Here is a 22,040-nt window from a genome sequence, read left to right on the forward strand (position 1 = left end):
TGCATCAGAAGGAAACTGAATTATACCACACACTCACACAAAACATGCCCTAAAGCCTCGAATGCTGAATTGCGAAGTCATTAACATTTGTGGAATCAATACACTCAGCTCGTACAAGCCGTGAGACACATGGCACAGGCATGGGAGAGACCAAGTGAGAATATTGGTCCATGTAGCTCAGTATTGTCTACACTGAGTGGCAGCAGCTCTCCAGGACTGCAGACGGGGATAAGGATTGAACCTGGGACCTTCTGCGTGCAAGGCAGACGCTCTGCCCCTGAGCTACGCCCCCCTCCTCCTATAACCTGCCAAAAGACTTGTTCCAGCTTTCTGTGATGCCAATGCTAGATTTCATTTGCAGTGTCAGTTTGAAGCTTCCCATCTCTTCTGAAAAAGAAAAGCAGCCTGGGGGGTTGTATACAACTAAGTTTTACTCAGAGTAGACTCACTGAAATTAATGGAGCCAAGTGATGTCCATTAATATCGACGGGTCTACTCGAAGTAGGACTAATGTTGGCTACAACCCTGGGAGATTTTGAGGGTTGTCTCCAGTGTTAGTCCTACTCAGAGTAGACCCTTTGAAGTTGAAAGACACAATTAATTTGGATCTATTAACTTCAGTGGGTCTGCTCTGAGTAAGACTAACATTGGAGACAACCTTTGGTATTAGTTATTCTGAAGAAGCTGTCTTTAAATACACTCACTTTTAATAGTTAATACTTCACTGGCACTTATTGATCCTCAGATGCTGTTGTTGTTGTTGTTGTTATATGTCTTCAAGTCTATTACGACTTACGGCGACCCTATGAATATATATATATATATATATATATATATATATTAATAGGGTTTTCATGGTAAGAGGTATTCAGAGGTGGTCTACCATTGCCTTCCTCTAAGCCTACGGCACTCGGGATTCCCAGGAGGTCTCCCATCCAAGTACTAACCAGGCCTGACCCTGCTTAGCTTCCAAGATCAGACGAGATCGGGTGTGTTCAGGGTAGTACATAGGTGATCCTAAGACTAGGGAGGGACAAATGTGTCAATTTCAGTTTCTGGCTCTCTTTTTTCAATCTTTGCTTTCAATCTTTTCTTTTCAAAGTTTGGCTCACACTATTTTTGCATCAGTTTGCAGGATTCTTGTTTTTCCCCAGAAACAGCTCACACAAAAATTTGTGCATACTATTATGCACATACCTCCTCCTATATACTTTGTGGTACGCAGCGTTGCCTAATACATTAATTCTTTGCACATTAGTTTCACGAATACATACTTTTTCTGTGGGCCCTTTCTCAATATATATAAAAAAGTTTGGTAGCCATTTTTTGTGGAGCACTTCGTTGCAAAATTTGGACAAGTGCCGGTTTCTGTGCTTCTTTTTGTGTGCTGGATTAGGAAGAGGAAATTATCTTCAGCGAGGGTCTTTTGTACTCTTGTTGGCTCTTTTATGTTATTTTTGCAAATAGCCTTGACACATTCGTACAAGATATTTCATAATTAGTATTATAGAAGGTTGGCATTAAAGTGAAACCTGAGCAAATTCCTCCCCTAGCCCTAGGGCTAGGCAATTGATAGGGTGTAGAGCTCAATTCTCTTTTCATGGCTTGCCTGCAAAGCCAAGGTTGAGGCACAGTTCTGCCCTCTAGTGTTGATTTCATGTCCCTCCCTTCCTGTCTCACACATGCACACCTGTGTCCTGGCTAGTGACCAGCTGCCCATCAGCTAGTAACACTTAACCAACTGACAGTGACTGACCAGGAATGAGATCTTGGATTCAGGGTGGATCAGCTCAATGTAAACATCAGCTCAGAGTATGGCAGCTACAAAGAAGGCAAATTCCATGCTAGGAATTCCTAGGAAAGGCATTGGGAAATAAACCTGCCAGCATAGTAATGTCCTTCTAGAAATCTGTTGTGTGGTCCATTTTGGAATACTGTATACCATTCTGATCCCCCTGGCATCTTGGGAAAAAAAGGAAAAAGGAAAAAAGAAAGTATATAGAACTGGGGAAAGGGCAGATGAAAAGTCAACAAAAGACACTGAGAGGTTGAAGGGCCTTCCAAGTGAGGACAGGCTAAAGGATTCTGGGCTTTGTGGTTTAAAGAGGGGTAGGGGATGTATCCCCCCTGCCTTCCCCCATGCTATTTGATTCCAGCTCCCATCAATCCCATCCAGCTTGGCCAATGGCCAGGGATGAGGAAAGTTGTAGGCTAGTAACATCTGGAGGGCCACAGGTTCCTCATCCCGTGTTTAGATCCTCCATTCCATTTCCCTCACTCCTTCCGGATTTCCCAGACTCTTCCTACCCACCCACCCCTCAAAACAAAAAAGCCTGTCAACATTCCATGGCCACTGAACATATTCAGTCCTCATTGAGTTCCCCTCCTCCCGCCTTACATTTTTTGCACTTCTGAAAACCGCGAGGTTCCAACAAGCCTGCTGACTATTCCCTCTTCTACATGGATGGGGCCATCTAGCACCCAATGTTAGTCCTACTCAGAGTGGAACCAGTGCGATGAAAGGACACGACTAACCTAGGTCAATTAATTTCACTGGGTCTACACTGCGTAAGATTTATGTGGAGACAACCCAAGAGAAAATGAGTTTGCTGTTGGCATTTAAGATGGCTAACCTGGGACATGGCAGAGGTGCATGATGCGCCATTATGCATGGTGTGGAGAAAGTGGGCAGCCCAGTGGGGTAATCCAATGGCACTTGATGTGTGACCATTCAGGAGAGACCAGAGGAAGTCCTTCACAATGACACAATGCGTACACTGTGGGGCTCACAACCACAAAATATAGAGATGGCCACCAACTGGATGGCTTTAAAGGGGGAATTACACAAATTCATGGCAGGTGCTTAGTATGATGGCTATATCCAGGATCGGGGGGGGAAATGGTGCAGCTTAACCCAAACACTTCCTAAGATAGGGGAAAAGGCATGGCTTGTAATCTAGATATACTGTAGTTTAGCTACCGGGCCAAGTTCAAGGCACCGGTTTTAGTGTAGAACGTCCTATGCAGCTTGGGACCAGAATCCCTAAAAGATTGTCTTACCCCTTATATGCCCAATCAATCACTATGCTCTATAGGTGAGGGCCTCCTGCAGATGCCATCTCATCAGGAGGTCTGTTCCACACAACCTAGGAAGCACATCTTTAGTGTTGTGGCACCAACCCTTTGGAATTCTCTCCCCTTAAATATTAGGCAGGCACCATCTCTGTTATCGTTGTGATGCCTACTGAAGACTTTCCTCTTTCAACAAGCCTTTTAAGTAGAGACCTTATCTCAGTCTGTGTCTGTGTTGGAATTGCGTTTTAAGATGTTTTTAAAGTTGTTTTTTTAAGATGTTTTGTTCTAATATATTTTTCAAGATGTTTTGTATTAATATGTTTTAAAGTCTTTTGTTTTCAAGTGCTTTTAGGGTTCTCATTTGGTGCCCTGGGCTCCTTCTGGGAGGAACAGTGAGATATAGATTTAATATCAAATCAAATCAAATCTTATTACAGTCAACAGACACTTGAATCATCAGATAAAAACAGATGCTATTACAAGCTCATTTAAAAAATATATAAATGGAACATACATAAATAAGTGAAATAATACTTTAAAAAAAATTACAAAGACCAAATAACACACAGTTGGTTTGGAGACTATTAGACAATCATTAACAGTCTAATACAAATAGTTACGTTCAAGCATTTGGCCACTTGCTGCGTAATTGACTTGTTAATATCTTGAAGTATAAATTTTATAAATAAATAGATATATAAGGCTGTTGCAGCTCCCAGCTGGTCTGGCTTCTTCCACCAAAGTGCAGGAATGGGCAATAGAATCATAGAATAGTAGAGTTGGAAGGGGCCTATAAGGCCATCAAGTCCAACCCCCTTTGTAATGCAGGAATCCAAATCAAGGCATTCCTGGCAGATGGCTGTCCAGGTGCCTCTTGAATGCCTCCAGTGTTGGAGAGCCCACTACCTCTCTAGGTCATTGGTTCCATTGTTGTATGGCACTAACAGTTAGGACGTTTTTCCTGATGTCCAGTCGAAATCTGGCTTCCTGCAACTTGAGCCCATTATTCCGTGTCCTGTACTCTGGGATGGTCGAGAAGAGATCCCAGCCCTCCTCTGTGTGACAACCTTTCATGTATTTGAAGAGTGCTATCATATCTCCCCTCAGTCTTCTCTTCTCCAGGCTGAACATGCCCAGTTCTTTCAGTCTTTCCTCATAAGGCTTTGTTTCCAGTCCCTAATCATACTTGTGGCTCTCCTCTAAATCTGTTCCATTTTGTTTGTATCCTTTTCAAAGTATGGCATCCAGATACTGGATGCAGTACTCAAGATGAGGCCAAATAGAGGGGAACTAGTACTTCATTCAGTCTCTCCTCACAGGGCTTTGTTTCCAGTCGCCTGATCATCCTTGTTGCCCTCCTCTGAACCCGTTCCAGTTTGTCTGCATCCTTCTTGAAGTGCAGAGACCAGAACTGGATGCAGTAGAGCTGGAACGGGCCTATAAGGCCACTGAGTCCAACCACCTGCTCATTGGAGGAAATAGTTCCGTGAGTTCAACTGAGATTGGCAGGGCAGAAGGAAGGGAGTCCCAAAGTTGGTGGATCCAGAGCCAATAACAAGCAGAGCCACCCTTGTAAGCAAGGGTTGTAAGCAAGAAGAGGGGCTGGTGGGTTAGTGCCCCATTCGTCCTAACAGATCAGCATCTACTCTTGTACCATTTCCTTCTGGACAACCTTTGGGGAGTCATGTCCCAGTGGTAGGTGGGGTCAGAGGCAAAAGTGGGTGGAGCATCTAATGTAAATGTTACCCTTGTACAGTTGGTTAGATTCTCACACATTCAACCTCCATCCAGGCATTATGAGAATGCAAGGACACATTCCCAGGGGCGTAGCCATGCAGAGTCTTGGCGGGTCTTAGACCCTTTACATTTTTGGGAGCAGGATCCCAGCAGGGTCCTTATGTCTCCAGCATCCTACAAGCCAATCAGCATGAAAGGGGAGTGTGTTGGCCACTGAGAAGAGTCTTCTAACAGGCTTCCTTGTCTTTTCCTGTGGATTGGAGCCAATCGGAGTAAAAGGAGGTGAGTCAAACATGGAGAAGACTCTCCTCGGTAGCTGACACTCTCCTGTTTCATGCTTATTGGTTCTTAGCAGAGCTTGGAAAAGTTACTTTTTTGAACTACAACTCCCGTCAGCCCAATCCAGTGGCCATGTTGGCTGGGGCTGATGGGAGTTGTACTTCAAAAAAGTAACTTTTCCAAGCTCTGGTTCCTAGGCGTTATCAAGGATCTCATTCTCACCTCTACAGCAAAAAAACCCAAACAAACAGGGAGGGGGCATGGGTGTGATTAACATGAAGGGACCCTGCACTTCTGAATTTGCCACTACACTACTGCACATTCCAAACACTCAAGGAGGGTGCAACGTCAGGCTGGTGAGGGATGTGGCTTGGGAAGAGGAAATGTAATCTGGGAAGAGTAGGGAGGGAAGGATCTGTGCATTTTGGTTCTGTCAGTTTCTCATTTTTGTTTTTAAATTTTAAATGCAGTTCTCCACATTTCTGCAGCAGTTTGCCATTTTTTTAAAAAAAATCCCCATGGATACTCTTCAGCACTTTACTGCAATTTTGCTGGAGGATCAGCTCCCAAATCCCGGGCAGTTGGTCCCGGCCAGGCACAACCCGTGCCTCCCTTAGCAGGGCTGAGTTAAACCAACACCAACTCTGTAAGGTGACTGCCACCACCCTTTAAACCTGGTCACATGCTCTGGGCCAAGGGGAAGCCCAAAGTGCCAGAAATGGACCTGCCAAAGATTCCAAAAAGGCAAGAGCCAAAAATGCATCCTTTGTCTCCGAGCCTCAAGGCAAAATACCCAGTTATATGGTACCCTGTGGCTAAGTGGCCAAGGTATTGCATTCAGAGCCAAAATTCCCCTGCAATGAACACACACTGGTAAATAAGAGGTAGTCTTTATTAAAATAAAATTATAAGTGCAAAACTATAACAGCAAAATAGCTTCTGAAACCAAACACCCAGAAGGTTAAGTAAAGTACAAAAAATGCAGAGAGTTCTGTCACAGGACAAAAATATCAAATCTGTCTTGCCTATTCTATACTCACACGTTATAGGAAGACAGGCAGAGTAACTTCATGGTTCCGCATCTCCCCCAGACATGGCCTGGATAGCAATAGGAAGAGGGAACCCCAACATCAGATAGGAACACCAAGGAACAGTGGGGAACAAAGACCCAATATCTTAGCTCTACTTTTTATTGGGAAAAAGCCCGGCAATAGCCGGGAATTAATTAGCCTATCAGAGGGCTCCCTGTTGATGGAATATTCCAGAGCTTTTGCCCCTAACAGTTGCACAGTTTCTCCAGCCTTCCCAAGACTGTTGCCCTGAGGTACCAGTCTCGACTGATAAGTAGGTGTTCTCATTAACCGCCTGATTAAAGCTTTCTAGAGGCCCTAATGTAGGCAAGATGTTTTCCCCATAATGCCCTGCCACAGAACCAGGGCCGGTGCCAGGCATGACTGGGCCCCTGAGCACCAGCCTGCCCTGGACCCGCGGTGCCCACCTGCACACCCAACCTACCTCTCCCGTCGCTTCATGTGGTAAGTGCCGCGCATGCTGCATGCGCATGCCTGCCACCAACCAAGATGGGGGGGCTTCCCTAAGGGGTTGATGGCACGCATGTGCGCCATGCTATGCCCGTGCACATGCCTGCCATCAACCAAGGTGGTGGCAAGGGTGGGAGCCCCTTCAGGAAGCCTCAGCTACCATCTTGGTTGATGGCAGGTATGTGTGTGCAATGTGCACAGCATTCACTGCAATGGGAAAGGTAGGTGGGGTGTCTATATGGGGCACAGTCTATATGGGGGGAGTGGCTGGGAGCTCCCTCTCTGCGATCCGTGAAAGGGTCAGGAGCCGATGCTGCCATGGAATATGGAATAGAAGCGCTACCCTCCCACTCTAAGGGCAGCAGGGCCCTCGCGCCCTCTGGCACCAGCCTTGCACAGAACCATCTTTACCAGCAAACCAGGCATTCTTGACACTTTCTTGACAATTAACACAAGCAACTTTGACTAATGTACACATTTTGGAAATAATTTTTCCTAATGTAATGCATTTTTATGTTATTTTCACCAATATATTAATTTTATGCACACTTTCCCCTAATATGTGCATTTTTGTAAACAACATTTTATTGGAGAACTACATTGCAAAATTCAATTAAGTCCGAATTTCAAAGGATGGCTGTGTTTTGGTTATCCTATTGTTTCAGAAAGTGTGAATGTGACAAATTCAGCGTTACATACAAATTGAATCTAATTTCTCCCCATCCCTAGGAGAGAGTCATGAGAGCCATATGGAAAGGTCTGCAGGGCCACACTTGTTTCCCAGACGTGACATTCCCCATTCCTGCTAAAAATGTTGGCTGGCACCAACACTGTTATCATTTCGGTGCCAGGTCAAAACCTAACCATTTACCCAGGCAATTTAAGATTTACCCAAGTTGCTGATGTTGCTGATCACCTTGCTTTGTTACTTTAACTGCTTTTACTTTCACGTGTTTTATAGTTGCATGGTGGATTTTACTGCATAGATTGTTTTATATTTCTGTACTCTACATTGGGATCAAAAGATGAAAGGCTGGTAATAAATATTTGTAATAAAAATAAATGTAATGAAACAGCTAGGATGCTGAATTATTTTCAGATAGACCATCGATCCATCTAGTTTAGTAATGCCTACTCCAGGGATAAGGGGCCTTATAAAGTTGTTGGACTACAAGTCCCATAATCCCTGACCATTGGGCATGCTGGCTGCTGCTGATGAGAGTTGGGGCTTTCAAAGCAAGATATTTAAAAAAACAAAAACAAAATTCTGTTGGGAATGCCATACATTCATCCAAAACATTGATAAAACATGCCTTGCAGCCAGCTTTAGACTGGTTGGGGTATGATTTGTCTAATAAACCTTATTTAGTTCACAGCACAGATTACATTGCTTTTTAAAAGTAACAAGGAGTGATAAAGTATCTTAGTGGAAAATCGATAGGAAGCAGTTTAGCAGCCTCTGGAGTCCTGTAGTGAGGATCTCCTTGAAAACCTGAACAGCGGAGCTGCAATCAAACGAGAGGCTACCAGACATTCTGGTGGAGGCTTGAACTGATAGTTTATGTTTCTTTCCCTCTTCACAAATTCCAGGCCAACCCCAACCCTAACGGAGGGGTTGCCGTTGAGTCTTCGAGCAAATGTTGGGCCTGCAGATGGCCCCAGTTTCAGTCTGTGGCATCTTCAGTTAGAAGGATTAGGTACCATGAGAATGAAAGAGCCCTGTTGGATGAGGCCAGTGGTCCAGCATCCTGTTCTCACAGTGGCCAGCTAGATGCCCTCAAGCAGGACCTTAGCTAGCCCTGTAGCCAGGAGTGTGTGTGGGGGGAATGGGGGCACTGCCCTCTCTAGAGCTGTGCTTCCCACATACACACACCAGATTTTTCTGGGAAATTGTCTTCTTTTTAATTTACATGACAAACAATGGCAACCTCCGTTTCAAGAATGATTGCTGGTTTTAAGAACAGGAGTGATGTAAGAATAGGACCCTCTGAAAAAATTCAGTGAATAAAGCAGAGCAAGTGCACCTCAAAAGCCTCATTTGGAACAGCCCCCAAAGTCGGCTCACTCAAGACTTTTCCTGACCGAAGGTGGATTTTTCATGATCACAATCACACTATAATAGTGTTGTCAGGTCTCCGGTTTTCACCCGGAGACTCCAGATTTTTGGGGTCCTCACTGGGTCTCCGGGTGAATCACCCCAATCTCCAGACTCTCAGCTTTATTTTTTTTAAAAAAATCTAGATGGTCTGGTTCAAGAGATATACACCAAAACATCAGCCACAGCCGCCCACAACTTCTGTTAAATCAGCTCGTAGCTGGTTACTTTAATCCCACCCTTTCAGGTTTGTAGCCAATAAGTGAAGACAGGGTTGTGATTGACAAGGGATTTGTTAACCTCCAGGCAATAGCTAGAACCCATTGGAAGGCCAGAAAACTGTTGTCTTTTCCTGTTTATAGCTTTCTCTCTGTGTGCAGGTCAGGAAATGTAGAACAAAAAAAATCACAGCAGGATCTTGACAGGCAATTGTTTATTGTAAATAATTTCAGTTATAATAAAAGTGTACACGTAGGGTTTTTTAAAAATTACTTGCAAAAATAGCATATTATAAGTTTTATCTTTCAAATAATTTTTGAACAGAAATTTAAAAGAAGTGTACATGCAACTTTAAATTTTCCTGGGCTGTTGAAGAGGGCAGTTTATTTGTGTAATTCATAGCCTGTTTTGAAAACCTTCCCAATATGAAGCTTTAATCCTATATTCACTTTTCTGGGAGTATAACCTGCAATGCTAATCCCACATACCAGGAGTAAACCCCATTGAATTCAATAGGATTTACTTTTGAGTAGACATGGTTAGGATTGTGCTGTAAATCAATGGCACTTTTGAGTGAATATAGCAAGGGATTATGTTTGTGTTGTAAATCTTTCTCTCCCCTCCAATCCTATTTTTAAAGGAATTAGGCAGGGCTTACCTCAGTGCCACTGCTTTTATTTTGTAGGAAACTAATACTGATTTAAAAAAAAAAAGTTCTGCAATGACCAACTGGTTTTGACAATAAACTGTTTTATGGGGTGTATGTATTTTTACATCTCTAGTGTGTATGTATATGGAATATTTCCAACAACCCTGTGAAGTAGGGTTGGAAACCAAGGCAGCTCACAACAAGAAATAAAGCTATTTAAAATCTAGTAACCATAAAACAGGTATAAAACAGTTGCAAAACAGCTTAAAGTGGCATGATTCTGAATTTTGAATTGGGTGAGTGAAGTTCCTTATCACTGAATTGCAGTCCTGTGCATGCTTCCCTGTTTGAGTAAGCCCAATTGAATACATTGGGACTTGCTTCTGAGTAAACATGCATAGGATTGCACTATAAATATCTTTACAGGTTGTGTAAATAATAAACATCTTTGACATTCATGCTTATATAAATATTTCTTCATACTATGTCTTGATATGTATCTGATTTTACACTACGGTTGTAAATTATTGTTTAAAGATTATTATTTCTTCTACATTTTAAGTGCGCCCTTCTTCCTTGGGGTGGTCATGGTCCCCCTCTGTTGTATTCACCCTGTGGGGCAGATTAGGCTGAGAGAGGGTGCATAGCCCATGGTCACCAACAAATAGGCAGGGAGTTCCAAAGCGAAGGTATTGCCACGCTAAAGGATCAATTTCTTACAAGAGCAGAGCAAGCACCATGTGGAACCCGGAATATGGAAAGCACACCTTGAACTTGGCCTGGTAGCAAATCGGCAACCAGTGCAGATTTCAGAACAGAAGTATTATGTGCTGATAGGGTCTCACTCATCTTGATAATTGTGCCACAGCATTCTGCATTAACTGCAGCTCCCGGGTCAGGTTGTGCTGCATGGAGATTTCTGTGACCTTGGCTGACTGGCTACCAAGATTTTTTTTAGTTTTGGTTAGGAATCCTGACTGGTTGTGGGATGCTGAGTGTTCTGTCTTACTCATAGGAATCTTGTGGTTGGTATGGTATTGCATTTAGGAAATCATCACTGTCTTTTCTTTTTCTATTTGCATTCCATTTACCTCTGACCTTACTCCCTTAGATCTAAAGAAGCAACAACAGTGGTTCCATATGGTCAGCTCAACCTCCTTAAACCCACTGATGATGCCCTTGTTATTTGCATGATGGTTTGTTTCTTGCCCAATAGTGGTAAAAGTGAATTCACATACTGGGAAGTGTGGCTTCAATTGCTGTTGTTCCCAATCTACTGCCTGTGAAGATAGACCAAACCATATGTGTTTTCTCTCTGTCAGTTATTACTCACTGGAATTGGGTTGGCTTTCAAAGTGAGTTTATAGCAGCCCACAGAATAGGCAGGAAAGAGTAGAGAATCTTCTTAACTCTTACTCATTTTTCAACTCTCTCTCTGCAGTGAAGGGTCAAGTCTGTAAAGAAGTTTGGAGCAGCCATGTTAAAAGGCAGGCAGGACATTCCAGGCAGTTGGTTGCCAACCCTGCTTTGATTTGGATATATTTGCAGAGGATCCCTAGTCAAGCCTTACCAACAACACAATCCTAACAATATCTACTCAGAAGTAAGTCCTACTGAGTTCTATGGAGCTGAGTCCCTTAGTAAATGTGCTTAGAATTGCAGCCTTCAAAGGCATCCATCTTTACTCCTGAGTGCTCCCATCAAACATCTCCACAACATTAGGCTTCCTTCTTCCTACAATGGCTTTCTGGTGACTGGGCTGGCCTGAGGGCACTTGCCAGAAGCAAGAAGGCTAGGTGAAATGTTCCTAACCCAAGCTGTCTAAGCAGGTGAGGACTGATCAGCTGGACCTGAAAACACCCTCATTTAGCTAAGATTTCTATCTTAATTTCCAAACAGAGATTTTTTTTTTCTTTGAGTGGCATGCTCCAAGCCACTGTGGTTGATGCTTAATGTATCATGCATAATGACATCACTAGGGCCCACCCCCTGTGACATTAATAGGACCCTGCCCCTATGACATCACTAGGGTATGCCCCTGAAATCTCAAGGTTTGGGATGCTTCTGACCTGGCCACCCTAGTTCACTTTGCTTGGCAAACGTTGATGATGGGCAGGTCTTGTGACGTATAATTCCTGAGCTTACCAAATGCTGCACACACTGCATTGCAGTGGCTTAACATGGTGACGATACAGCCACTTGCGTAGCTGTGTAATGTTCTGCCCCAGTGAGCAGTCAAGCCGTCTTATTTTGCACTAGCTGCAGCTTCAGCCTGAAGGGCAGCCCTACATAGAAAGCAGTGCAGTAATCCAGTCTGGAGGCTCCCAGTGCATGGACAACAGTGGTCAGGCTCTCCCATTCTAGAAATGACCAAAGCTGGGGAAAGGCACTCCTAATTCACTAGTAGGAACAGAAAGATCTGTCACGGAAATTGAAATTTTCTCTCAGTTTTTCATTTTCTCTAATTTTAAATCCAGTTCTCCTCATTTCTGCATCAATGTGTGTGTGTGTGTGTGTTTAAAAAAAAACTCCAAAAATGTCCAGCATTTTAGTGCTAATTTCTAATACACCCATTTTTGTAGGCAGTTTTGACTACTGTACACATTTTCGCAAGCAATTTCTCATCATATAATGCATTTTTGTATGTTATTTTCACTCATTTTTATGCCTGCTTTCCCCTTGCATATGCGTTTTTGTAAATACTGTTTGGTTGGCGAACTGCATTGCGAAATTCAAGTAGGCCAATTTAAAAGGACGGCTGTGTTTCGCTCCACATATTGTTTCAGAAAGTGTACATTCGACAGATTCAGCGTGAAAGGCCAACTGAATTGAAACTCTCGCCCGTCCCTACACTCTAGTGACAGAGATGGATCCAAGAGCACTCAGGGACTCTGAACCTCACGGGCCGAGCGTGGAGGCATTTCCACCGCTGCGGTACAGCTTGAGACAGGAGAGTTCATGCCTTTCCCTGTGTCAGTAATTTAATGGCGGAGTGGAGCCAAAATGGGTCGCAGAAAAATAAGCCGGAGGTATCAACATCTTAGCAACACAGGAAGGTTCCTTATAGCAAGCCAGACCAATGGTCTATCCAGCTCAGCCTTGCCTGCACTGACTGGCAGCACCTCTTCCGGGGTTCAGGCAGGCAATCTTCCCCAGCCCTACCTGGAGATGCCACTGGGACTTGACCCTGGGACCTTCTGCCTGCCAACTGAGCTATAGCCCTTTCCTAAGCACAACCCCCCCGATCAACCCCATGCTCTCATTTAAAAACATTGATTTTGCTTTTCCTCCGCCCTTCCCCTGTGCACTCTCCAGATTTGCTTTGCATTCCGCATGAGACAAAATCAGACGGCTTCTCTCTTTGGGCTAACACCATTTAAGGATTTATTGATTTATTATTTATTGGTTATTTGATTTATATCCCGCCCTTCCTCCCAGCAGGAGCCCAGCAGGAGGACTCGTTAAAATGAAGACAGGAGTTCTGTCAAAGTGTTTGCCCCGATCAGCTCTTTTGGTGCTGTTGGACTGCACCTCCCATCAGCCTCAGCTAAAATGACTAACGGTCAAGGATGATGGGAGTCGCAGTCTGGAAATATCCAGCGGGCCACAGATTCCCCACCTTTGCTTTAGAAGAAAATGTGTCACAGAATCATAGAACAGTAGAGCTGGAAGGGGCCAATAAGGCCATCAAGTCCAACCCCCTGGTCAATGCAGGAATCCAAGGTGGTATCTCAAGTAACTTGGTCCTGAGCTATGTAGGCTCTTATATGTTAGCATCAGTACCCAGTAGCAGACTGACATCCAGTGCAAGGTGTTATATGCTGGTGGTAGTTTGCAACCTAGCCACCACATTTTGCACCATTCTCAAGGGTAGCCCCACGCAGAGTGCATTGCAGTAATCCAACACTGCACTCACCAGAGTAGACTGTTTGATCATTCCCTATTGAGACTCATTTCCCTCCCCGTTCTGGTCTCCCTCATAGAATCATAGAATAGTAGAGTTGGGCCTATAAGGCCATTGAGTCCAATTCCCTGCTCAATGCAGGAATCCAAATCAAAGCATACCCATCAGGTGGCTGTCTAGCTGAATGCCTCCAGTGTTGGAGTGGGCTCCCTAAGTCATTGGTTCCATTGTCGCACCGCTCTAGCAGGAAGCTTTTCCTGATGTCCAGCCAAAATCTGGCTTCCTGCAACTTGAGCCCATTATTCCATGTCCTGTACTCTGGGATGGTCGAGAAGAGATCCCGGCCCTCCTCTGTGTGACAACCTTTCATGTATTTGAAGAGTGCTATCATATCTCCCCTCAGTCTTCTCTTCTCCAGGCTGAACATGCCCAGTTCTTTCAGTCTTTCCTCATAAGGCTTTGTTTCCAGTCCCTAATCATACTTGTGGCTCTCCTCTAAATCTGTTCCATTTTGTTTGTATCCTTTTCAAAGTATGGCACCCAGATACTGGATGCAGTACTCAAGATGAGGCCAAATAGAGGGGAACTAGTACTTCATGCAATTTGGAAACTATATTTCTGTTAATGCACCTAAAATAGCATTTGCCTTTTTTGCAGCCACGTCACACTGTTGACTCATATTCGGCTTGTGATCAACAACAATCCCAAGATCCTTCTCGCATGTCGTATTGCTGACCCAAGTATTCCCCATCTTATAACTATGCATTTGGTTTCTTTTTCCTAGATGCAGAACTTTGCACTTTTCCCTGTTAAATTTCATTCTTGTGTTTTCAGCCCAATGCTCCAGCCTATCAAGATTACTTTGAATTTTGTTTCTGTCTTCCAAGGTATTAGGTATCCCTCCCAATTTTGTACCATCTGCAAATTTGTTAGGCATTCCCTGCACCTCCTCAACCAAGTCATTAATAAAAATGTTGAGCAGCCCTAGGCCCAGGACTGAGCCCTGCAGCACCCTGCTTGTTACTTCCTCCCAGGGAGAAGGAACCCTCTGGGTTTCCTTTGGGTACAGCTCCACAGAAGGGAAGCAGGAACACAATTTGGTGTGGCCGCAGTCTTTGTCCAAACAGCTGCAGACTGGACCTGACTGCTAGCTGGGCTAGTCTTGGAATGAAAAGGATGTTTTTGTTTTTGTTTTTAAATTAGATTCTACACTCTTTGCAATGGCTTTAAATGGCTTAAACAGGATTTGGGCAAGTAATTCTCCCTAATCCCTTTCGAGAAAGCCCCCGGCGGTATTATGCAGATGAGGACACCTGGACAAAAATAAATAAATTATTATCGGCATTGCTTATTTGTGCTGGGAAAGCGTAGAAGGCTACGCACACACACACACACACGCACACACCTGTCTGTCCCCAGTTTCCACCCCAGTCCTAGGCTGGAGAACTCATCAGAAGTCTGATTAATTCTACACTAGAAATGACACACGTTTGGAACCTGAAAGATAGGAATCCACTTGGCATGAATCCAAGCACTGTCATGAGAACTGTTAGGATTATGATTTAAATTTGTTAGTTGTTTTTCTACACAGATACATGCATTCTAAGCAATTTACAGTTAATAAAAAGTAAAAGTAAATGACAGACAGACAGACAGACAGACAGACAGACAGACGGACGATAGATAGATAGATAGATAGATAGATAGATAGATAGATAGATAGATAGATAGATAGATAGATAGATAGATAGATAGATAGATATGAAGGAAGGAAGGAAGGAAGGAAGGAAGGAAGGAAGGAAGGAAGGAAGGAAGGAAGGAAGGAAGGAAGGAAGGAAGGAAGGCCATAGATAGATAGATAGATAGATAGATAGATAGATAGATAGATAGATAGATAGATAGATAGATAGATAGATAGATAGATAGATAGATAGATAGATAGATAGATAGATAGATAGATAGATAGATAGATATGAAGGAAGGAAGGAAGGAAGGAAGGAAGGAAGGAAGGAAGGCCATAGATAGATAGATAGATAGATAGATAGATAGATAGATAGATAGATAGATAGATAGATAGATAGATAGATAGATAGATAGATAGATAGATAGATAGATAGATAGATAGATAGATAGATAGATAGATAGATAGATATGAAGGAAGGAAGGAAGGAAGGAAGGAAGGAAGGAAGGAAGGCCATAGATAGATAGATAGATAGATAGATAGATAGATAGATAGATAGATAGATAGATAGATAGATAGATAGATAGATAGATAGATAGATAGATAGATAGATAGATAGATAGATAGATAGATATGAAGGAAGGAAGGAAGGAAGGAAGGAAGGAAGGAAGGAAGGAAGGAAGGAAGGAAGGAAGGAAGGAAGGAAGGCCATAGATAGATAGATAGATAGATAGATAGATAGATAGATAGATAGATAGATAGATAGATAGATAGATAGATAGATAGATAGATAGATAGATAGATAGATAGATAGATAGATAGATAGATAGATAGATATGAAGGAAGGAAGGAAGGAAGGAAGGAAGGAAATAGATAGATAGATAGATAGATAGATAGATAGATAGATAGATAGATAGATAGATAGATAGATAGATAGATAGATAGATAGATAGATAGATAGATAGATAGATAGATAGATAGATAGATAGATAGAAAATGGACTGCCTTCAAGTCAATCCCGACTTATGGCGACCCTATGAATAGGGTTTTCATGGTAAGCTGTATTCAGAGGGGTTTACCATTGCCTCCCTCTGTGGCTCAGCTTGCCACAGCTGCACAAGCCAGCCCCTTCCTTGTCCACAACTGCCAGCTAGGGAGAAATGCAGCTTGACAATGGTTGCACAGGTGACAGGGCACGTAACCTGAGCCACTCCCTGTGGGGTGATCTTTAGCTGGCCCTTGACACCCAGGAGACACGAGCGGGGTTTGAACTCACAGACTCTGGACTCCCAGCCAGGCTCTCCTCCACACTGTGCTATACCAGCTGTTAGATAGATAGATAGATAGATAGATAGATAGATAGATAGATAGATAGATAGATAGATAGATAGATAGATAGATTGTAAGGCAGTGGCCTTCTTAGGAAAGCTACACAACAAAGCCCTCCAAAAGCCTTCAAAAGTTAAAACCAAATGCCTGGGAGAAAAGAAATGTTTTTGCCTCACACCTATACATTAATCCTGCTCCCAAAAAAGTGAGGGGTCTGACACACACACCCCAGAGCCTGGACGACTACACCCCTGGAATCTCCGGGCTTCTCCAGAATTCACTAGGAAAGGGAGGGGGGACTTGTGGTTCTCCAAATGTTGCTGGGCTCCCAACTCTTATCGTTGATAACTGGCCATGTTGGCTGGAGCTGGAGTCCAACAACGTTGACGGCGAAAGGTCCCTGATTTACTACAAGTCCAGTCTTTTCAGCGGAGGATGGATGGCACACATTGCTCTTCAGTGCACGCACATGAAGATTGAGGCACCATGCAGCGCACAGCTTGCCACATCACACTATGTGGTACGCGCTGATTGTGATAGCGTACCGCTGGACAACTGCATTTTGCTAGCCTTGATTAGCTTTAACCTAAAAAAAACCACCCTAAAGCACTCTCTTGGCTTTTAAATCAGTGGCTAGGTTGATGCAGAGAATGAAGGAACACAGGGTTGAATCCAATGTTAGTTCTGCACAGAGTAAACCCATTAAAACGAATGAATGCAACTAACTTGGGTCTACTCTGAGTAAACTGAATTGGATTCAAGTCATATAATCCCCTCACATGTTCCGCCTGCCTGATGACTCCGCTGGTTTCTCTAGCCCAGCCTTTCCCAACCAGTGTGCCTCCAGATGTTGTTGGACCACAACTCCCATCAGCCTCAGCCAGCATTGCCAATGGTCAGGAAAGATGGGAATTGTGGTCCAACAACATCTGGAGGCACACTGGTTGGGAAAGGCTGCTCTAGATGTTGTTGGAACACAATCCCTATCTTTACTAACCATTGGCAATGCTGGCTGAGGCTGATGGGAGTTGTGGTCCAACAACATCTGGAGGCACACTGGTTGGGAAAGGCTGCTCTGGCCTGTGAAGGAATCACTCTGCACAGGCTCAGGAAAGAAACAGCAGAATGCATGCCTATGATTGGTTCTGGGCACTCACAGGCCTGCCCTAACCCCTTGGTTAATGTTATGTGTCCTGATAGGATTGTTCCTGGGCCCTGACTGGCGACTACTGTTGTCAATTAAGAGAAACGAAATATTGTAGGTTTTTGAAAAGACTTGTCCATCCTGCCTAGGCTGGAGGACCTACACGTGGCAATCCTTTGCGACTGAATACGTTGTGCAAAGAGCTGATTGGCCACCATAGAGGACACAGACAGAAATAACTCTAGGAATCTCTGTAAGTGGAAATAATACTTGGATATGAGCAGGAGGGGCAGGAGAAAGTGTCTGGGCTATGTCTTTTGAGGGTTTTTGTTAAAATTGTCCTTTGCAGGGCAGTGCCCTAATAACAATAACAATTGTTGTTATGTGCCTTCAAGTCGGTTATGACTTATGGCAACCCTATGAATCAGCAACCTCTAAGATCATCTGTCATGAACCACCCTGTTCAGATCTTGTCAGTTCAGGTCTATGGCTTCCTTTATGGAATTAATCCATCTCTTGTTTGGCCTTCCACTTTTTCTACTCCCTTCTGTTTTTCCCAGCATCATTGTCTTCTCTAGTGAATCATGTCTTCTCATTATGTGTCCAAAGTATGATAACCTCAGTTTCATCATTTTAGCTTCTGGTGACAGTTCTGGTTTAATTTGTTCTAACACCTAATTTGTCTTTTTCGCAGTCCATGGTATGCGCAAAGCTCTCCTCCAACACCACATTTCAAATGAGTTGATTTTTCTCTTATCCACCTTTTTCACTGTCCAACTTTCACATCCATACATAGAGATTGGGAATACCATGGTCTGAATGATCCTGACTTTGGTGTTCAGTGATACCTCTTTGCATTTGAGGACCTTTTCTAGTTCTCTCATAGCCGCCCTCCCCAGTCCCAGCCTCCTGTCGTCTGCCCAGTTCACCAGCATTATCACAATGACTGACAGAAACTCTCCAAGGTTTCAGGCAAGAGTTTTTCCCAGTCCTTTGTGGACAGAACGTGCGCCCTTTCACAAGCAGAGCATGCGCTCCACCACTGAGCTTCAGCACTTCCCAATGAATGGGAATGAATGCCTGAGTTAAGGGATCACAGCCTTTATAAACTCAAAATCCTTACTCCCTCCCCATAGCTTTCTCTTTTTTGGGGGGGGGGAGATGCAACCCAGTACCCACTCCTTTCCTCCCACATCTTGATTGCAACCTCCATGTCTGCTTTCACTAATGGGGGGAGGAAGTCTACATCTGTGCATTGCATGTAGCTGAGACCTTATAAGCAGGCGGGTATCCTTTTTTTTTTAAGCTTCCACATTCTCTAAAATATCATAAACTCCCCATCCTGCAGTTCTTCACTCCGCTCTACAAGCTACAGAATGTCAGCTTGCAAAAGGGAAACATATGTGTTTTATGAGAAGCAGAACCAGGCTGCCTGTTCTCAAAAGAGTGTTTTGTTGCTGTCGATGGGCGGATGATAGCAGATTGGCCACTGAGATTTGCTCAGCCTCAAAGCTGGGGGCAGTTACCTCTGTGCCCTGGGAGATATCTCCTTTCCGCTGTGCCATTATGATCTCTACAGGAAGATGCAAGAGTCCTCAGATAAGCCAATGTTACTGAAAAGACATTTTTCTAAGAAAATTTGAGATTGTCCCTTTTCTCAATGCGGGGGAGGGATTGTGAGAAAAACGCCAATTTGTAGGACTTTCTCCAAATATTTTCCAAAACTGGTTTTTGTTTTTTGTCTTTGTGGTGACTGGTATCCTGTGGGACTGGCAGAGTGGCAGGCAAGGAGGGCAACAGTAGGTGGCGACAGAGCTAATGACAGGCAGAGCCACACCCTGACTAGCTGTAGGTAAGAAGGCAGGCAGGTGGGGACTAGCTGAGGGCAGACTGAAGTTGATGGGGCAGTGACCCACTGGCTCTCCACTACTTCCTATGAAACCTTTTGAAGTCAAAGTGCTGAGGAACATCTCAGAATCGAAGCCTAAGCTATCACAGACACATGTGCGCAACTTGGGAACATTATTTCCATCCAGATAAAGGATGAGGGAGAGTGAGGGGGGAAGGATATGTCTGTTTCTCCAAAATGTCTCTTCTCTTCCAGAACAGTCTCTAGCCATTACCCCATCATTCAAACGCTATGCTTTGTAACCTTGGTTTGCCTAACTACAGAGTGTGTCTAGCCAGACCTGTCCCACTCATTCTTTTATCACTTCTAGGTGTATCTTTCATTCTTTGCCATTTTAGAACAACAGGGTTGGAAGACATCCTGAGAGGGATCCTGAGAGGCCAGTTATTTATTTATTTATTTGATTTATATCCTGCCCTTCCTCCCAGCAGGAGCCGAGGGTGGCAAACAAAAGCACTAAAACACTGTAAAACAGACTGGGTTCAGGCCTGACTATAGGAATGAATTGGCCTTGGTTGCCCTGATGGATGACCTTAATCGGGAGAAGGGCAGGGGGAGTGTGACCCTGTTACTCTTGTGTGATCTCTCAGTGGCTTTTGATATCATTGACCATGGTATCCTTCTGGACCGACTTGGTGAGATGGGTATTGAAGGCACTGTTTTAGAGTGGTTCCGATCCTACCTCTAGGATCGATTTCAGATAATAGCATTGGGTGATTGTCTTCTGGCCCCCTGGCAGTTGTGCTGTGGTGTGCTGCAGGGTACCATCCCCATGATGTTTAACATCTATATGAAGCCCTTGGGAGTGGTCATCAGGAGATTTGGGGCAAGGTGTCAGCAGTACACTGATGATACCCAGCTCTATTTCTGTGTAACATATGAATCAGGAGAAGACGTGCAAGCCCTGGACCGCTGCCTGGACTCAGTGATGGGCTGGATGAGGGCCAATAAACTGACTCTGAATCCTAGCAAGATGGAGGCACTGTGGATAGGTGGTTCCTGAGTTCAGATAATTGGTCAGTTGCCTGCTTTGGATAGGGTTGTACTCCCTCTGAAAGAGCAGGTCCGTAGTCTGGGTGTGCTCCTGGATCCATCTTTGTTGCTAGAGGCCCAGGTGACCTCAGTGGCTAGGAGTGCCTTCTACCAGCCTTGGTTGGTAAGAGCTGCGCCTGACCACTGCTGTCCATGCACTGGTAACCTCCAGGCTGGATTACTGTAATCCACTCTGTGTGGGCTGCCCTTGAGGTAGGTCTGGAAGCTGCAGCTGGTGCAAAATGTGGTGGTGCGACTGCTCACTGGGGCAGGGTATTGCCAACATGTCACCCCGCTGCTGAAAGAATTGCACTAGCTGCCCATTAGCTACCAGACCAAGTTCAAGGTTCTAGTTTTGGTGTACAAAGCCCTATAGAAAGCTTGGGACCAGCATACCTGAAAGGTTGTTTTACCTCTTATATACCCAGTTGATCACTGCGCTCTGCAGGTGAGGACTTCCTGCAGATACCATTTGATAAGGAGGTCCGTAGGAAGCAGACCATTAGTGTTGTGGCACTGACCCTTTGGAATTCTCTCCCCTTAAATGTTAGACAGGCGCCATCTCTGTTATCTTTTCGGGACCTACTGAAGACCTTCCTCTTTCAATAAGCCTTTTAAGTTGAGACCTTATCCCAGTCTGTGTCTGTACTGGAATTGCTTTTTAAGATGTTTTTAAAGCTTTTTTAAAAATATGTATTTAAAGATTTTTTTAAATATATTTTTTTAAAAGTTTTGTTTTTATATATTGTAAAGTCTGTTTGTAAGACGTTTGAGAGTGTTTTTAGTGTTTTTGTGTGCTGCCCTGGCCTCCTGGGAGGAAGGACAGGATATACATTTAATAAATAAATAAAAATCAAACTGATTTGTTTGGGGATTTGGGATTCAGAGAATCGGTTGCCCAGCTCTAGTTTCTGCACCAAAAAAAAAAAAAGGATCTCTTTTCTTACTGTAGACATTCTCCTTATAATAAAAAACATGATTAGTATGTTAATGCAAACAGTTATTTGCAGCAGGCAGCAATTATGTAGGCCTTCTGTAACTGAAACTGGCAACCTATCTCCACTAGTGGTTGTCGGAAGGAGATAATTTGGCTTGCATGAAGCCAGTATTGGAGTTAGGTATTAATAGTAGCAGAGTACAGAAATGAATCATCTAGTAAGACTGGTGGTTGAAAGAATCAAGAAATGTAGAGTTCATTGCTCCTGGGAACTAAAGCCTTTCTGAGTACTAACATTGTTGGAGTCATCAGATTAAAGCTCATGCACTATCTAACGGTAAGCAAGAAATGTAACTTTTATCTTTGTAAAAGATTAAAAAAAAAACTTTGTAGGCGAGTTTCTACACACACTCACACACCCCTCTCTATTGTCCATCTAGGAGGCAAGGACACATTCCAGCCGGCCACAAACACACAAGGATACAAAGTGGGCTCTTGAGGGGCATGGC

General features: G+C 43.9%; 1 pseudogene; it reads right to left on the bottom strand.

The window, feature by feature from the left end:
• Window positions 1-898: 898 nt before the first annotated feature.
• On the bottom strand, window positions 899-1,013 carry LOC133373029 (5S ribosomal RNA; annotated as a pseudogene).
• Between the last annotated feature and the right edge of the window lie 21,027 nt (window positions 1,014-22,040).

Source organism: Rhineura floridana, chromosome 18 (genome assembly GCF_030035675.1).
Source record: "Rhineura floridana isolate rRhiFlo1 chromosome 18, rRhiFlo1.hap2, whole genome shotgun sequence".
In the NCBI taxonomy this organism is placed as follows: domain Eukaryota; kingdom Metazoa; phylum Chordata; class Lepidosauria; order Squamata; family Rhineuridae; genus Rhineura; species Rhineura floridana.